The sequence below is a fragment of the Anomaloglossus baeobatrachus genome, unplaced genomic scaffold, assembly GCF_048569485.1.
Source record: "Anomaloglossus baeobatrachus isolate aAnoBae1 unplaced genomic scaffold, aAnoBae1.hap1 Scaffold_523, whole genome shotgun sequence".
Taxonomy (NCBI): Eukaryota; Metazoa; Chordata; class Amphibia; order Anura; family Aromobatidae; genus Anomaloglossus; species Anomaloglossus baeobatrachus.
Genome location: NW_027444596.1, coordinates 84,019 through 99,758, shown reverse-complemented (window position 1 = coordinate 99,758; position 15,740 = coordinate 84,019). Strand labels below are relative to the sequence as shown.

Here is a 15,740-nt window from a genome sequence, read left to right as displayed (position 1 = left end):
TGATGAGTTTGCTATTTGGATGAATAAAGAAAGTCAAAAGTGTGAAAGATAAAAAACAAAAGGAGGAAGTGTGAAAAGTGAATGGGCCAAATTGAGGTGCATATGAAGACGTATGCTTTCTTCCAATTCATTAAATCGGGCTAATATGAATCAGGTGAATTGAGTTCTGCTTTTGGAAACTGGGTTAAGAAGGGGTGCACCGTTCCTGGAGGTACTGCAATACCAGGTCAATGCGTGGAGTGGACAGAGCAAGCTCTTTTTCCATCTCCCTGTTCTAAAAATCCATTTAATATATGGTCCCCAGATAGGGGACGTATCAGATATTAAACTGATAAGAACAGATACTACACTTGATCTTAGCCAAAAGGCCGAGAAGCGATAACCAGAATTGGTTTGGGCCTCGAGTGGCACCCTGGCCTATGCCGGACACATCTTAGGGAGAGAGAGCGAGAGGGAGACAAACCCACGCCTACACAAGACATTTTGTCACCCAAGCCAACCCTTGAAAAGGCTGCTTTGCAGAGCAAAAACAAGAAGAATGGTGCGTTTTGCAGCCGCCGCCCACTGCAATGAATCTGAATAACTCCTCCTTTAGGGCGCAAGCAACTCCCCTCCCCCTTGCAGTCTTTCCAATTCACGATACAAAAAGACGGACAGGACAGGTTGCCTGACTTTCCGTCACTGCCACCCTTTGCCATCCTTACCCGTAGAAAGCCCTTTCATCATCCCCAAACCCTAATCTTTTCCCTTTCCTTCCCAGCCCCCAAACCCTGCCCTCTGTACCTTTCTCACCACCCGCTTCCCTTCTCCTGTCATCCCCCTACCACCCGGGAAAAAAAGAGATTGCCCCCTCCTTCCTCTAGCCCACCCTCCCACCCAAAGAACAACTTCTTCTGCGCAGCTTGTTTTCTAGGCAGCAGCGCTATTGTGATGTCATCGGGGGGCATTGTGACAAGCCGCCAGTGTTCCGTCTCTTCATGTTGTGCACAGTTCAAACGGAAAATACATCAACAGGCAGACTACAGAAAAGCTTACTATCAAAGGTTAGAGGGGGGCTTTCTCAGAGGGCTTTTTACAGTTTTTCTATTCCCAATTAGCCGTTTAAGTGTACTTATTGAAAGTAGTAATTCTTTCATAGGCCGCCCTTTCTTAGTATTTGACGTTCCTTATATTGCGGTATGAGGCTTCGCAGTAGGTTGCAAACATTCATCACCCATGACTGTCCCCAATTGAGCTCAGAAGCTCAATGTCTATCATGACCTCTCTTTTAGAATGTCCAAGAGCAAGCAAACTATTCCTCCAGGAGAGGGCGCCAACAGACTACTAAAGAGATCATCATTACTCAAAGAAAACCCCAAAAACCAATGCATGATAGGAATAAACAGGTAACTTTCTTTGGAGTGGAAGCGGAGAGATCGCACCAGATGCCAATTCTAGATCTTATCACACCTGTGGTCACTGCAGCAGCAGGTGAATCCACTTTGTCCAAAAGGGATCTATTCCATTCAATTGCAAATGATCTAGATAAGACAGAGAACTGCAGCACGGGGACATAGCCGAGTTGGTCAGGTTGAGTGGTGATGAGTTTGCTATTTGGATGAATAAAGAAAGTCAAAAGTGTGAAAGATAAAAAACAAAAGGAGGAAGTGTGAAAAGTGAATGGGCCAAATTGAGGTGCATATGAAGACGTATGCTTTCTTCCAATTCATTAAATCGGGCTAATATGAATCAGGTGAATTGAGTTCTGCTTTTGGAAACTGGGTTAAGAAGGGGTGCACCGTTCCTGGAGGTACTGCAATACCAGGTCAATGCGTGGAGTGGACAGAGCAAGCTCTTTTTCCATCTCCCTGTTCTAAAAATCCATTTAATATATGGTCCCCAGATAGGGGACGTATCAGATATTAAACTGATAAGAACAGATACTACACTTGATCTTAGCCAAAAGGCCGAGAAGCGATAACCAGAATTGGTTTGGGCCTCGAGTGGCACCCTGGCCTATGCCGGACACATCTTAGGGAGAGAGAGCGAGAGGGAGACAAACCCACGCCTACACAAGACATTTTGTCACCCAAGCCAACCCTTGAAAAGGCTGCTTTGCAGAGCAAAAACAAGAAGAATGGTGCGTTTTGCAGCCGCCGCCCACTGCAATGAATCTGAATAACTCCTCCTTTAGGGCGCAAGCAACTCCCCTCCCCCTTGCAGTCTTTCCAATTCACGATACAAAAAGACGGACAGGACAGGTTGCCTGACTTTCCGTCACTGCCACCCTTTGCCATCCTTACCCGTAGAAAGCCCTTTCATCATCCCCAAACCCTAATCTTTTCCCTTTCCTTCCCAGCCCCCAAACCCTGCCCTCTGTACCTTTCTCACCACCCGCTTCCCTTCTCCTGTCATCCCCCTACCACCCGGGAAAAAAAGAGATTGCCCCCTCCTTCCACTAGCCCACCCTCCCACCCAAAGAACAACTTCTTCTGCGCAGCTTGTTTTCTAGGCAGCAGCGCTATTGTGATGTCATCGGGGGGCATTGTGACAAGCCGCCAGTGTTCCGTCTCTTCATGTTGTGCACAGTTCAAACGGAAAATACATCAACAGGCAGACTACAGAAAAGCTTACTATCAAAGGTTAGAGGGGGGCTTTCTCAGAGGGCTTTTTACAGTTTTTCTATTCCCAATTAGCCGTTTAAGTGTACTTATTGAAAGTAGTAATTCTTTCATAGGCCGCCCTTTCTTAGTATTTGACGTTCCTTATATTGCGGTATGAGGCTTCGCAGTAGGTTGCAAACATTCATCACCCATGACTGTCCCCAATTGAGCTCAGAAGCTCAATGTCTATCATGACCTCTCTTTTAGAATGTCCAAGAGCAAGCAAACTATTCCTCCAGGAGAGGGCGCCAACAGACTACTAAAGAGATCATCATTACTCAAAGAAAACCCCAAAAACCAATGCATGATAGGAATAAACAGGTAACTTTCTTTGGAGTGGAAGCGGAGAGATCGCACCAGATGCCAATTCTAGATCTTATCACACCTGTGGTCACTGCAGCAGCAGGTGAATCCACTTTGTCCAAAAGGGATCTATTCCATTCAATTGCAAATGATCTAGATAAGACAGAGAACTGCAGCACGGGGACATAGCCGAGTTGGTCAGGTTGAGTGGTGATGAGTTTGCTATTTGGATGAATAAAGAAAGTCAAAAGTGTGAAAGATAAAAAACAAAAGGAGGAAGTGTGAAAAGTGAATGGGCCAAATTGAGGTGCATATGAAGACGTATGCTTTCTTCCAATTCATTAAATCGGGCTAATATGAATCAGGTGAATTGAGTTCTGCTTTTGGAAACTGGGTTAAGAAGGGGTGCACCGTTCCTGGAGGTACTGCAATACCAGGTCAATGCGTGGAGTGGACAGAGCAAGCTCTTTTTCCATCTCCCTGTTCTAAAAATCCATTTAATATATGGTCCCCAGATAGGGGACGTATCAGATATTAAACTGATAAGAACAGATACTACACTTGATCTTAGCCAAAAGGCCGAGAAGCGATAACCAGAATTGGTTTGGGCCTCGAGTGGCACCCTGGCCTATGCCGGACACATCTTAGGGAGAGAGAGCGAGAGGGAGACAAACCCACGCCTACACAAGACATTTTGTCACCCAAGCCAACCCTTGAAAAGGCTGCTTTGCAGAGCAAAAACAAGAAGAATGGTGCGTTTTGCAGCCGCCGCCCACTGCAATGAATCTGAATAACTCCTCCTTTAGGGCGCAAGCAACTCCCCTCCCCCTTGCAGTCTTTCCAATTCACGATACAAAAAGACGGACAGGACAGGTTGCCTGACTTTCCGTCACTGCCACCCTTTGCCATCCTTACCCGTAGAAAGCCCTTTCATCATCCCCAAACCCTAATCTTTTCCCTTTCCTTCCCAGCCCCCAAACCCTGCCCTCTGTACCTTTCTCACCACCCGCTTCCCTTCTCCTGTCATCCCCCTACCACCCGGGAAAAAAAGAGATTGCCCCCTCCTTCCACTAGCCCACCCTCCCACCCAAAGAACAACTTCTTCTGCGCAGCTTGTTTTCTAGGCAGCAGCGCTATTGTGATGTCATCGGGGGGCATTGTGACAAGCCGCCAGTGTCAGTGTTCCGTCTCTTCATGTTGTGCACAGTTCAAACGGAAAATACATCAACAGGCAGACTACAGAAAAGCTTACTATCAAAGGTTAGAGGGGGGCTTTCTCAGAGGGCTTTTTACAGTTTTTCTATTCCCAATTAGCCGTTTAAGTGTACTTATTGAAAGTAGTAATTCTTTCATAGGCCGCCCTTTCTTAGTATTTGACGTTCCTTATATTGCGGTATGAGGCTTCGCAGTAGGTTGCAAACATTCATCACCCATGACTGTCCCCAATTGAGCTCAGAAGCTCAATGTCTATCATGACCTCTCTTTTAGAATGTCCAAGAGCAAGCAAACTATTCCTCCAGGAGAGGGCGCCAACAGACTACTAAAGAGATCATCATTACTCAAAGAAAACCCCAAAAACCAATGCATGATAGGAATAAACAGGTAACTTTCTTTGGAGTGGAAGCGGAGAGATCGCACCAGATGCCAATTCTAGATCTTATCACACCTGTGGTCACTGCAGCAGCAGGTGAATCCACTTTGTCCAAAAGGGATCTATTCCATTCAATTGCAAATGATCTAGATAAGACAGAGAACTGCAGCACGGGGACATAGCCGAGTTGGTCAGGTTGAGTGGTGATGAGTTTGCTATTTGGATGAATAAAGAAAGTCAAAAGTGTGAAAGATAAAAAACAAAAGGAGGAAGTGTGAAAAGTGAATGGGCCAAATTGAGGTGCATATGAAGACGTATGCTTTCTTCCAATTCATTAAATCGGGCTAATATGAATCAGGTGAATTGAGTTCTGCTTTTGGAAACTGGGTTAAGAAGGGGTGCACCGTTCCTGGAGGTACTGCAATACCAGGTCAATGCGTGGAGTGGACAGAGCAAGCTCTTTTTCCATCTCCCTGTTCTAAAAATCCATTTAATATATGGTCCCCAGATAGGGGACGTATCAGATATTAAACTGATAAGAACAGATACTACACTTGATCTTAGCCAAAAGGCCGAGAAGCGATAACCAGAATTGGTTTGGGCCTCGAGTGGCACCCTGGCCTATGCCGGACACATCTTAGGGAGAGAGAGCGAGAGGGAGACAAACCCACGCCTACACAAGACATTTTGTCACCCAAGCCAACCCTTGAAAAGGCTGCTTTGCAGAGCAAAAACAAGAAGAATGGTGCGTTTTGCAGCCGCCGCCCACTGCAATGAATCTGAATAACTCCTCCTTTAGGGCGCAAGCAACTCCCCTCCCCCTTGCAGTCTTTCCAATTCACGATACAAAAAGACGGACAGGACAGGTTGCCTGACTTTCCGTCACTGCCACCCTTTGCCATCCTTACCCGTAGAAAGCCCTTTCATCATCCCCAAACCCTAATCTTTTCCCTTTCCTTCCCAGCCCCCAAACCCTGCCCTCTGTACCTTTCTCACCACCCGCTTCCCTTCTCCTGTCATCCCCCTACCACCCGGGAAAAAAAGAGATTGCCCCCTCCTTCCACTAGCCCACCCTCCCACCCAAAGAACAACTTCTTCTGCGCAGCTTGTTTTCTAGGCAGCAGCGCTATTGTGATGTCATCGGGGGGCATTGTGACAAGCCGCCAGTGTTCCGTCTCTTCATGTTGTGCACAGTTCAAACGGAAAATACATCAACAGGCAGACTACAGAAAAGCTTACTATCAAAGGTTAGAGGGGGGCTTTCTCAGAGGGCTTTTTACAGTTTTTCTATTCCCAATTAGCCGTTTAAGTGTACTTATTGAAAGTAGTAATTCTTTCATAGGCCGCCCTTTCTTAGTATTTGACGTTCCTTATATTGCGGTATGAGGCTTCGCAGTAGGTTGCAAACATTCATCACCCATGACTGTCCCCAATTGAGCTCAGAAGCTCAATGTCTATCATGACCTCTCTTTTAGAATGTCCAAGAGCAAGCAAACTATTCCTCCAGGAGAGGGCGCCAACAGACTACTAAAGAGATCATCATTACTCAAAGAAAACCCCAAAAACCAATGCATGATAGGAATAAACAGGTAACTTTCTTTGGAGTGGAAGCGGAGAGATCGCACCAGATGCCAATTCTAGATCTTATCACACCTGTGGTCACTGCAGCAGCAGGTGAATCCACTTTGTCCAAAAGGGATCTATTCCATTCAATTGCAAATGATCTAGATAAGACAGAGAACTGCAGCACGGGGACATAGCCGAGTTGGTCAGGTTGAGTGGTGATGAGTTTGCAATTTGGATGAATAAAGAAAGTCAAAAGTGTGAAAGATAAAAAACAAAAGGAGGAAGTGTGAAAAGTGAATGGGCCAAATTGAGGTGCATATGAAGACGTATGCTTTCTTCCAATTCATTAAATCGGGCTAATATGAATCAGGTGAATTGAGTTCTGCTTTTGGAAACTGGGTTAAGAAGGGGTGCACCGTTCCTGGAGGTACTGCAATACCAGGTCAATGCGTGGAGTGGACAGAGCAAGCTCTTTTTCCATCTCCCTGTTCTAAAAATCCATTTAATATATGGTCCCCAGATAGGGGACGTATCAGATATTAAACTGATAAGAACAGATACTACACTTGATCTTAGCCAAAAGGCCGAGAAGCGATAACCAGAATTGGTTTGGGCCTCGAGTGGCACCCTGGCCTATGCCGGACACATCTTAGGGAGAGAGAGCGAGAGGGAGACAAACCCACGCCTACACAAGACATTTTGTCACCCAAGCCAACCCTTGAAAAGGCTGCTTTGCAGAGCAAAAACAAGAAGAATGGTGCGTTTTGCAGCCGCCGCCCACTGCAATGAATCTGAATAACTCCTCCTTTAGGGCGCAAGCAACTCCCCTCCCCCTTGCAGTCTTTCCAATTCACGATACAAAAAGACGGACAGGACAGGTTGCCTGACTTTCCGTCACTGCCACCCTTTGCCATCCTTACCCGTAGAAAGCCCTTTCATCATCCCCAAACCCTAATCTTTTCCCTTTCCTTCCCAGCCCCCAAACCCTGCCCTCTGTACCTTTCTCACCACCCGCTTCCCTTCTCCTGTCATCCCCCTACCACCCGGGAAAAAAAGAGATTGCCCCCTCCTTCCACTAGCCCACCCTCCCACCCAAAGAACAACTTCTTCTGCGCAGCTTGTTTTCTAGGCAGCAGCGCTATTGTGATGTCATCGGGGGGCATTATGACAAGCCGCCAGTGTTCCGTCTCTTCATGTTGTGCACAGTTCAAACGGAAAATACATCAACAGGCAGACTACAGAAAAGCTTACTATCAAAGGTTAGAGGGGGGCTTTCTCAGAGGGCTTTTTACAGTTTTTCTATTCCCAATTAGCCGTTTAAGTGTACTTATTGAAAGTAGTAATTCTTTCATAGGCCGCCCTTTCTTAGTATTTGACGTTCCTTATATTGCGGTATGAGGCTTCGCAGTAGGTTGCAAACATTCATCACCCATGACTGTCCCCAATTGAGCTCAGAAGCTCAATGTCTATCATGACCTCTCTTTTAGAATGTCCAAGAGCAAGCAAACTATTCCTCCAGGAGAGGGCGCCAACAGACTACTAAAGAGATCATCATTACTCAAAGAAAACCCCAAAAACCAATGCATGATAGGAATAAACAGGTAACTTTCTTTGGAGTGGAAGCGGAGAGATCGCACCAGATGCCAATTCTAGATCTTATCACACCTGTGGTCACTGCAGCAGCAGGTGAATCCACTTTGTCCAAAAGGGATCTATTCCATTCAATTGCAAATGATCTAGATAAGACAGAGAACTGCAGCACGGGGACATAGCCGAGTTGGTCAGGTTGAGTGGTGATGAGTTTGCTATTTGGATGAATAAAGAAAGTCAAAAGTGTGAAAGATAAAAAACAAAAGGAGGAAGTGTGAAAAGTGAATGGGCCAAATTGAGGTGCATATGAAGACGTATGCTTTCTTCCAATTCATTAAATCGGGCTAATATGAATCAGGTGAATTGAGTTCTGCTTTTGGAAACTGGGTTAAGAAGGGGTGCACCGTTCCTGGAGGTACTGCAATACCAGGTCAATGCGTGGAGTGGACAGAGCAAGCTCTTTTTCCATCTCCCTGTTCTAAAAATCCATTTAATATATGGTCCCCAGATAGGGGACGTATCAGATATTAAACTGATAAGAACAGATACTACACTTGATCTTAGCCAAAAGGCCGAGAAGCGATAACCAGAATTGGTTTGGGCCTCGAGTGGCACCCTGGCCTATGCCGGACACATCTTAGGGAGAGAGAGCGAGAGGGAGACAAACCCACGCCTACACAAGACATTTTGTCACCCAAGCCAACCCTTGAAAAGGCTGCTTTGCAGAGCAAAAACAAGAAGAATGGTGCGTTTTGCAGCCGCCGCCCACTGCAATGAATCTGAATAACTCCTCCTTTAGGGCGCAAGCAACTCCCCTCCCCCTTGCAGTCTTTCCAATTCACGATACAAAAAGACGGACAGGACAGGTTGCCTGACTTTCCGTCACTGCCACCCTTTGCCATCCTTACCCGTAGAAAGCCCTTTCATCATCCCCAAACCCTAATCTTTTCCCTTTCCTTCCCAGCCCCCAAACCCTGCCCTCTGTACCTTTCTCACCACCCGCTTCCCTTCTCCTGTCATCCCCCTACCACCCGGGAAAAAAAGAGATTGCCCCCTCCTTCCACTAGCCCACCCTCCCACCCAAAGAACAACTTCTTCTGCGCAGCTTGTTTTCTAGGCAGCAGCGCTATTGTGATGTCATCGGGGGGCATTGTGACAAGCCGCCAGTGTTCCGTCTCTTCATGTTGTGCACAGTTCAAACGGAAAATACATCAACAGGCAGACTACAGAAAAGCTTACTATCAAAGGTTAGAGGGGGGCTTTCTCAGAGGGCTTTTTACAGTTTTTCTATTCCCAATTAGCCGTTTAAGTGTACTTATTGAAAGTAGTAATTCTTTCATAGGCCGCCCTTTCTTAGTATTTGACGTTCCTTATATTGCGGTATGAGGCTTCGCAGTAGGTTGCAAACATTCATCACCCATGACTGTCCCCAATTGAGCTCAGAAGCTCAATGTCTATCATGACCTCTCTTTTAGAATGTCCAAGAGCAAGCAAACTATTCCTCCAGGAGAGGGCGCCAACAGACTACTAAAGAGATCATCATTACTCAAAGAAAACCCCAAAAACCAATGCATGATAGGAATAAACAGGTAACTTTCTTTTCAGTGGAAGCGGAGAGATCGCACCAGATGCCAATTCTAGATCTTATCACACCTGTGGTCACTGCAGCAGCAGGTGAATCCACTTTGTCCAAAAGGGATCTATTCCATTCAATTGCAAATGATCTAGATAAGACAGAGAACTGCAGCACGGGGACATAGCCGAGTTGGTCAGGTTGAGTGGTGATGAGTTTGCTATTTGGATGAATAAAGAAAGTCAAAAGTGTGAAAGATAAAAAACAAAAGGAGGAAGTGTGAAAAGTGAATGGGCCAAATTGAGGTGCATATGAAGACGTATGCTTTCTTCCAATTCATTAAATCGGGCTAATATGAATCAGGTGAATTGAGTTCTGCTTTTGGAAACTGGGTTAAGAAGGGGTGCACCGTTCCTGGAGGTACTGCAATACCAGGTCAATGCGTGGAGTGGACAGAGCAAGCTCTTTTTCCATCTCCCTGTTCTAAAAATCCATTTAATATATGGTCCCCAGATAGGGGACGTATCAGATATTAAACTGATAAGAACAGATACTACACTTGATCTTAGCCAAAAGGCCGAGAAGCGATAACCAGAATTGGTTTGGGCCTCGAGTGGCACCCTGGCCTATGCCGGACACATCTTAGGGAGAGAGAGCGAGAGGGAGACAAACCCACGCCTACACAAGACATTTTGTCACCCAAGCCAACCCTTGAAAAGGCTGCTTTGCAGAGCAAAAACAAGAAGAATGGTGCGTTTTGCAGCCGCCGCCCACTGCAATGAATCTGAATAACTCCTCCTTTAGGGCGCAAGCAACTCCCCTCCCCCTTGCAGTCTTTCCAATTCACGATACAAAAAGACGGACAGGACAGGTTGCCTGACTTTCCGTCACTGCCACCCTTTGCCATCCTTACCCGTAGAAAGCCCTTTCATCATCCCCAAACCCTAATCTTTTCCCTTTCCTTCCCAGCCCCCAAACCCTGCCCTCTGTACCTTTCTCACCACCCGCTTCCCTTCTCCTGTCATCCCCCTACCACCCGGGAAAAAAAGAGATTGCCCCCTCCTTCCACTAGCCCACCCTCCCACCCAAAGAACAACTTCTTCTGCGCAGCTTGTTTTCTAGGCAGCAGCGCTATTGTGATGTCATCGGGGGGCATTGTGACAAGCCGCCAGTGTTCCGTCTCTTCATGTTGTGCACAGTTCAAACGGAAAATACATCAACAGGCAGACTACAGAAAAGCTTACTATCAAAGGTTAGAGGGGGGCTTTCTCAGAGGGCTTTTTACAGTTTTTCTATTCCCAATTAGCCGTTTAAGTGTACTTATTGAAAGTAGTAATTCTTTCATAGGCCGCCCTTTCTTAGTATTTGACGTTCCTTATATTGCGGTATGAGGCTTCGCAGTAGGTTGCAAACATTCATCACCCATGACTGTCCCCAATTGAGCTCAGAAGCTCAATGTCTATCATGACCTCTCTTTTAGAATGTCCAAGAGCAAGCAAACTATTCCTCCAGGAGAGGGCGCCAACAGACTACTAAAGAGATCATCATTACTCAAAGAAAACCCCAAAAACCAATGCATGATAGGAATAAACAGGTAACTTTCTTTGGAGTGGAAGCGGAGAGATCGCACCAGATGCCAATTCTAGATCTTATCACACCTGTGGTCACTGCAGCAGCAGGTGAATCCACTTTGTCCAAAAGGGATCTATTCCATTCAATTGCAAATGATCTAGATAAGACAGAGAACTGCAGCACGGGGACATAGCCGAGTTGGTCAGGTTGAGTGGTGATGAGTTTGCTATTTGGATGAATAAAGAAAGTCAAAAGTGTGAAAGATAAAAAACAAAAGGAGGAAGTGTGAAAAGTGAATGGGCCAAATTGAGGTGCATATGAAGACGTATGCTTTCTTCCAATTCATTAAATCGGGCTAATATGAATCAGGTGAATTGAGTTCTGCTTTTGGAAACTGGGTTAAGAAGGGGTGCACCGTTCCTGGAGGTACTGCAATACCAGGTCAATGCGTGGAGTGGACAGAGCAAGCTCTTTTTCCATCTCCCTGTTCTAAAAATCCATTTAATATATGGTCCCCAGATAGGGGACGTATCAGATATTAAACTGATAAGAACAGATACTACACTTGATCTTAGCCAAAAGGCCGAGAAGCGATAACCAGAATTGGTTTGGGCCTCGAGTGGCACCCTGGCCTATGCCGGACACATCTTAGGGAGAGAGAGCGAGAGGGAGACAAACCCACGCCTACACAAGACATTTTGTCACCCAAGCCAACCCTTGAAAAGGCTGCTTTGCAGAGCAAAAACAAGAAGAATGGTGCGTTTTGCAGCCGCCGCCCACTGCAATGAATCTGAATAACTCCTCCTTTAGGGCGCAAGCAACTCCCCTCCCCCTTGCAGTCTTTCCAATTCACGATACAAAAAGACGGACAGGACAGGTTGCCTGACTTTCCGTCACTGCCACCCTTTGCCATCCTTACCCGTAGAAAGCCCTTTCATCATCCCCAAACCCTAATCTTTTCCCTTTCCTTCCCAGCCCCCAAACCCTGCCCTCTGTACCTTTCTCACCACCCGCTTCCCTTCTCCTGTCATCCCCCTACCACCCGGGAAAAAAAGAGATTGCCCCCTCCTTCCACTAGCCCACCCTCCCACCCAAAGAACAACTTCTTCTGCGCAGCTTGTTTTCTAGGCAGCAGCGCTATTGTGATGTCATCGGGGGGCATTGTGACAAGCCGCCAGTGTTCCGTCTCTTCATGTTGTGCACAGTTCAAACGGAAAATACATCAACAGGCAGACTACAGAAAAGCTTACTATCAAAGGTTAGAGGGGGGCTTTCTCAGAGGGCTTTTTACAGTTTTTCTATTCCCAATTAGCCGTTTAAGTGTACTTATTGAAAGTAGTAATTCTTTCATAGGCCGCCCTTTCTTAGTATTTGACGTTCCTTATATTGCGGTATGAGGCTTCGCAGTAGGTTGCAAACATTCATCACCCATGACTGTCCCCAATTGAGCTCAGAAGCTCAATGTCTATCATGACCTCTCTTTTAGAATGTCCAAGAGCAAGCAAACTATTCCTCCAGGAGAGGGCGCCAACAGACTACTAAAGAGATCATCATTACTCAAAGAAAACCCCAAAAACCAATGCATGATAGGAATAAACAGGTAACTTTCTTTGGAGTGGAAGCGGAGAGATCGCACCAGATGCCAATTCTAGATCTTATCACACCTGTGGTCACTGCAGCAGCAGGTGAATCCACTTTGTCCAAAAGGGATCTATTCCATTCAATTGCAAATGATCTAGATAAGACAGAGAACTGCAGCACGGGGACATAGCCGAGTTGGTCAGGTTGAGTGGTGATGAGTTTGCTATTTGGATGAATAAAGAAAGTCAAAAGTGTGAAAGATAAAAAACAAAAGGAGGAAGTGTGAAAAGTGAATGGGCCAAATTGAGGTGCATATGAAGACGTATGCTTTCTTCCAATTCATTAAATCGGGCTAATATGAATCAGGTGAATTGAGTTCTGCTTTTGGAAACTGGGTTAAGAAGGGGTGCACCGTTCCTGGAGGTACTGCAATACCAGGTCAATGCGTGGAGTGGACAGAGCAAGCTCTTTTTCCATCTCCCTGTTCTAAAAATCCATTTAATATATGGTCCCCAGATAGGGGACGTATCAGATATTAAACTGATAAGAACAGATACTACACTTGATCTTAGCCAAAAGGCCGAGAAGCGATAACCAGAATTGGTTTGGGCCTCGAGTGGCACCCTGGCCTATGCCGGACACATCTTAGGGAGAGAGAGCGAGAGGGAGACAAACCCACGCCTACACAAGACATTTTGTCACCCAAGCCAACCCTTGAAAAGGCTGCTTTGCAGAGCAAAAACAAGAAGAATGGTGCGTTTTGCAGCCGCCGCCCACTGCAATGAATCTGAATAACTCCTCCTTTAGGGCGCAAGCAACTCCCCTCCCCCTTGCAGTCTTTCCAATTCACGATACAAAAAGACGGACAGGACAGGTTGCCTGACTTTCCGTCACTGCCACCCTTTGCCATCCTTACCCGTAGAAAGCCCTTTCATCATCCCCAAACCCTAATCTTTTCCCTTTCCTTCCCAGCCCCCAAACCCTGCCCTCTGTACCTTTCTCACCACCCGCTTCCCTTCTCCTGTCATCCCCCTACCACCCGGGAAAAAAAGAGATTGCCCCCTCCTTCCACTAGCCCACCCTCCCACCCAAAGAACAACTTCTTCTGCGCAGCTTGTTTTCTAGGCAGCAGCGCTATTGTGATGTCATCGGGGGGCATTGTGACAAGCCGCCAGTGTTCCGTCTCTTCATGTTGTGCACAGTTCAAACGGAAAATACATCAACAGGCAGACTACAGAAAAGCTTACTATCAAAGGTTAGAGGGGGGCTTTCTCAGAGGGCTTTTTACAGTTTTTCTATTCCCAATTAGCCGTTTAAGTGTACTTATTGAAAGTAGTAATTCTTTCATAGGCCGCCCTTTCTTAGTATTTGACGTTCCTTATATTGCGGTATGAGGCTTCGCAGTAGGTTGCAAACATTCATCACCCATGACTGTCCCCAATTGAGCTCAGAAGCTCAATGTCTATCATGACCTCTCTTTTAGAATGTCCAAGAGCAAGCAAACTATTCCTCCAGGAGAGGGCGCCAACAGACTACTAAAGAGATCATCATTACTCAAAGAAAACCCCAAAAACCAATGCATGATAGGAATAAACAGGTAACTTTCTTTGGAGTGGAAGCGGAGAGATCGCACCAGATGCCAATTCTAGATCTTATCACACCTGTGGTCACTGCAGCAGCAGGTGAATCCACTTTGTCCAAAAGGGATCTATTCCATTCAATTGCAAATGATCTAGATAAGACAGAGAACTGCAGCACGGGGACATAGCCGAGTTGGTCAGGTTGAGTGGTGATGAGTTTGCTATTTGGATGAATAAAGAAAGTCAAAAGTGTGAAAGATAAAAAACAAAAGGAGGAAGTGTGAAAAGTGAATGGGCCAAATTGAGGTGCATATGAAGACGTATGCTTTCTTCCAATTCATTAAATCGGGCTAATATGAATCAGGTGAATTGAGTTCTGCTTTTGGAAACTGGGTTAAGAAGGGGTGCACCGTTCCTGGAGGTACTGCAATACCAGGTCAATGCGTGGAGTGGACAGAGCAAGCTCTTTTTCCATCTCCCTGTTCTAAAAATCCATTTAATATATGGTCCCCAGATAGGGGACGTATCAGATATTAAACTGATAAGAACAGATACTACACTTGATCTTAGCCAAAAGGCCGAGAAGCGATAACCAGAATTGGTTTGGGCCTCGAGTGGCACCCTGGCCTATGCCGGACACATCTTAGGGAGAGAGAGCGAGAGGGAGACAAACCCACGCCTACACAAGACATTTTGTCACCCAAGCCAACCCTTGAAAAGGCTGCTTTGCAGAGCAAAAACAAGAAGAATGGTGCGTTTTGCAGCCGCCGCCCACTGCAATGAATCTGAATAACTCCTCCTTTAGGGCGCAAGCAACTCCCCTCCCCCTTGCAGTCTTTCCAATTCACGATACAAAAAGACGGACAGGACAGGTTGCCTGACTTTCCGTCACTGCCACCCTTTGCCATCCTTACCCGTAGAAAGCCCTTTCATCATCCCCAAACCCTAATCTTTTCCCTTTCCTTCCCAGCCCCCAAACCCTGCCCTCTGTACCTTTCTCACCACCCGCTTCCCTTCTCCTGTCATCCCCCTACCACCCGGGAAAAAAAGAGATTGCCCCCTCCTTCCACTAGCCCACCCTCCCACCCAAAGAACAACTTCTTCTGCGCAGCTTGTTTTCTAGGCAGCAGCGCTATTGTGATGTCATCGGGGGGCATTGTGACAAGCCGCCAGTGTTCCGTCTCTTCATGTTGTGCACAGTTCAAACGGAAAATACATCAACAGGCAGACTACAGAAAAGCTTACTATCAAAGGTTAGAGGGGGGCTTTCTCAGAGGGCTTTTTACAGTTTTTCTATTCCCAATTAGCCGTTTAAGTGTACTTATTGAAAGTAGTAATTCTTTCATAGGCCGCCCTTTCTTAGTATTTGACGTTCCTTATATTGCGGTATGAGGCTTCGCAGTAGGTTGCAAACATTCATCACCCATGACTGTCCCCAATTGAGCTCAGAAGCTCAATGTCTATCATGACCTCTCTTTTAGAATGTCCAAGAGCAAGCAAACTATTCCTCCAGGAGAGGGCGCCAACAGACTACTAAAGAGATCATCATTACTCAAAGAAAACCCCAAAAACCAATGCATGATAGGAATAAACAGGTAACTTTCTTTGGAGTGGAAGCGGAGAGATCGCACCAGATGCCAATTCTAGATCTTATCACACCTGTGGTCACTGCAGCAGCAGGTGAATCCACTTTGTCCAAAAGGGATCTATTCCATTCAATTGCAAATGATCTAGATAAGACA

The 15,740-nt window shown here is 46.2% G+C and overlaps 10 non-coding genes across 10 annotated transcripts; all 10 read right to left on the bottom strand.

Annotated features, from left to right (window-relative positions):
- Positions 1 to 189: 189 nt before the first annotated feature.
- On the bottom strand, positions 190 to 380 carry LOC142282950 (U2 spliceosomal RNA). The gene has a single exon (XR_012744728.1). It is a non-coding gene; the product is annotated as a U2 spliceosomal RNA (small nuclear RNA).
- A 1,387-nt stretch (positions 381 to 1,767) lies between these two features.
- On the bottom strand, positions 1,768 to 1,958 carry LOC142282947 (U2 spliceosomal RNA). Its single transcript, XR_012744726.1, has one exon. It is a non-coding gene; the product is annotated as a U2 spliceosomal RNA (small nuclear RNA).
- Positions 1,959 to 3,345: 1,387 nt separating this feature from the next.
- LOC142282946 (U2 spliceosomal RNA) lies at positions 3,346 to 3,536 on the bottom strand. The gene has a single exon (XR_012744725.1). It is a non-coding gene; the product is annotated as a U2 spliceosomal RNA (small nuclear RNA).
- Positions 3,537 to 4,929: 1,393 nt separating this feature from the next.
- On the bottom strand, positions 4,930 to 5,120 carry LOC142282945 (U2 spliceosomal RNA). Its single transcript, XR_012744724.1, has one exon. It is a non-coding gene; the product is annotated as a U2 spliceosomal RNA (small nuclear RNA).
- Positions 5,121 to 6,507: 1,387 nt separating this feature from the next.
- Positions 6,508 to 6,698, bottom strand: LOC142282944 (U2 spliceosomal RNA). The gene has a single exon (XR_012744723.1). It is a non-coding gene; the product is annotated as a U2 spliceosomal RNA (small nuclear RNA).
- A 1,387-nt stretch (positions 6,699 to 8,085) lies between these two features.
- On the bottom strand, positions 8,086 to 8,276 carry LOC142282943 (U2 spliceosomal RNA). The gene has a single exon (XR_012744722.1). It is a non-coding gene; the product is annotated as a U2 spliceosomal RNA (small nuclear RNA).
- Positions 8,277 to 9,663: 1,387 nt separating this feature from the next.
- LOC142282942 (U2 spliceosomal RNA) lies at positions 9,664 to 9,854 on the bottom strand. Its single transcript, XR_012744721.1, has one exon. It is a non-coding gene; the product is annotated as a U2 spliceosomal RNA (small nuclear RNA).
- Positions 9,855 to 11,241: 1,387 nt separating this feature from the next.
- Positions 11,242 to 11,432, bottom strand: LOC142282941 (U2 spliceosomal RNA). The gene has a single exon (XR_012744720.1). It is a non-coding gene; the product is annotated as a U2 spliceosomal RNA (small nuclear RNA).
- Positions 11,433 to 12,819: 1,387 nt separating this feature from the next.
- On the bottom strand, positions 12,820 to 13,010 carry LOC142282940 (U2 spliceosomal RNA). Its single transcript, XR_012744719.1, has one exon. It is a non-coding gene; the product is annotated as a U2 spliceosomal RNA (small nuclear RNA).
- A 1,387-nt stretch (positions 13,011 to 14,397) lies between these two features.
- On the bottom strand, positions 14,398 to 14,588 carry LOC142282939 (U2 spliceosomal RNA). The gene has a single exon (XR_012744718.1). It is a non-coding gene; the product is annotated as a U2 spliceosomal RNA (small nuclear RNA).
- Between the last annotated feature and the right edge of the window lie 1,152 nt (positions 14,589 to 15,740).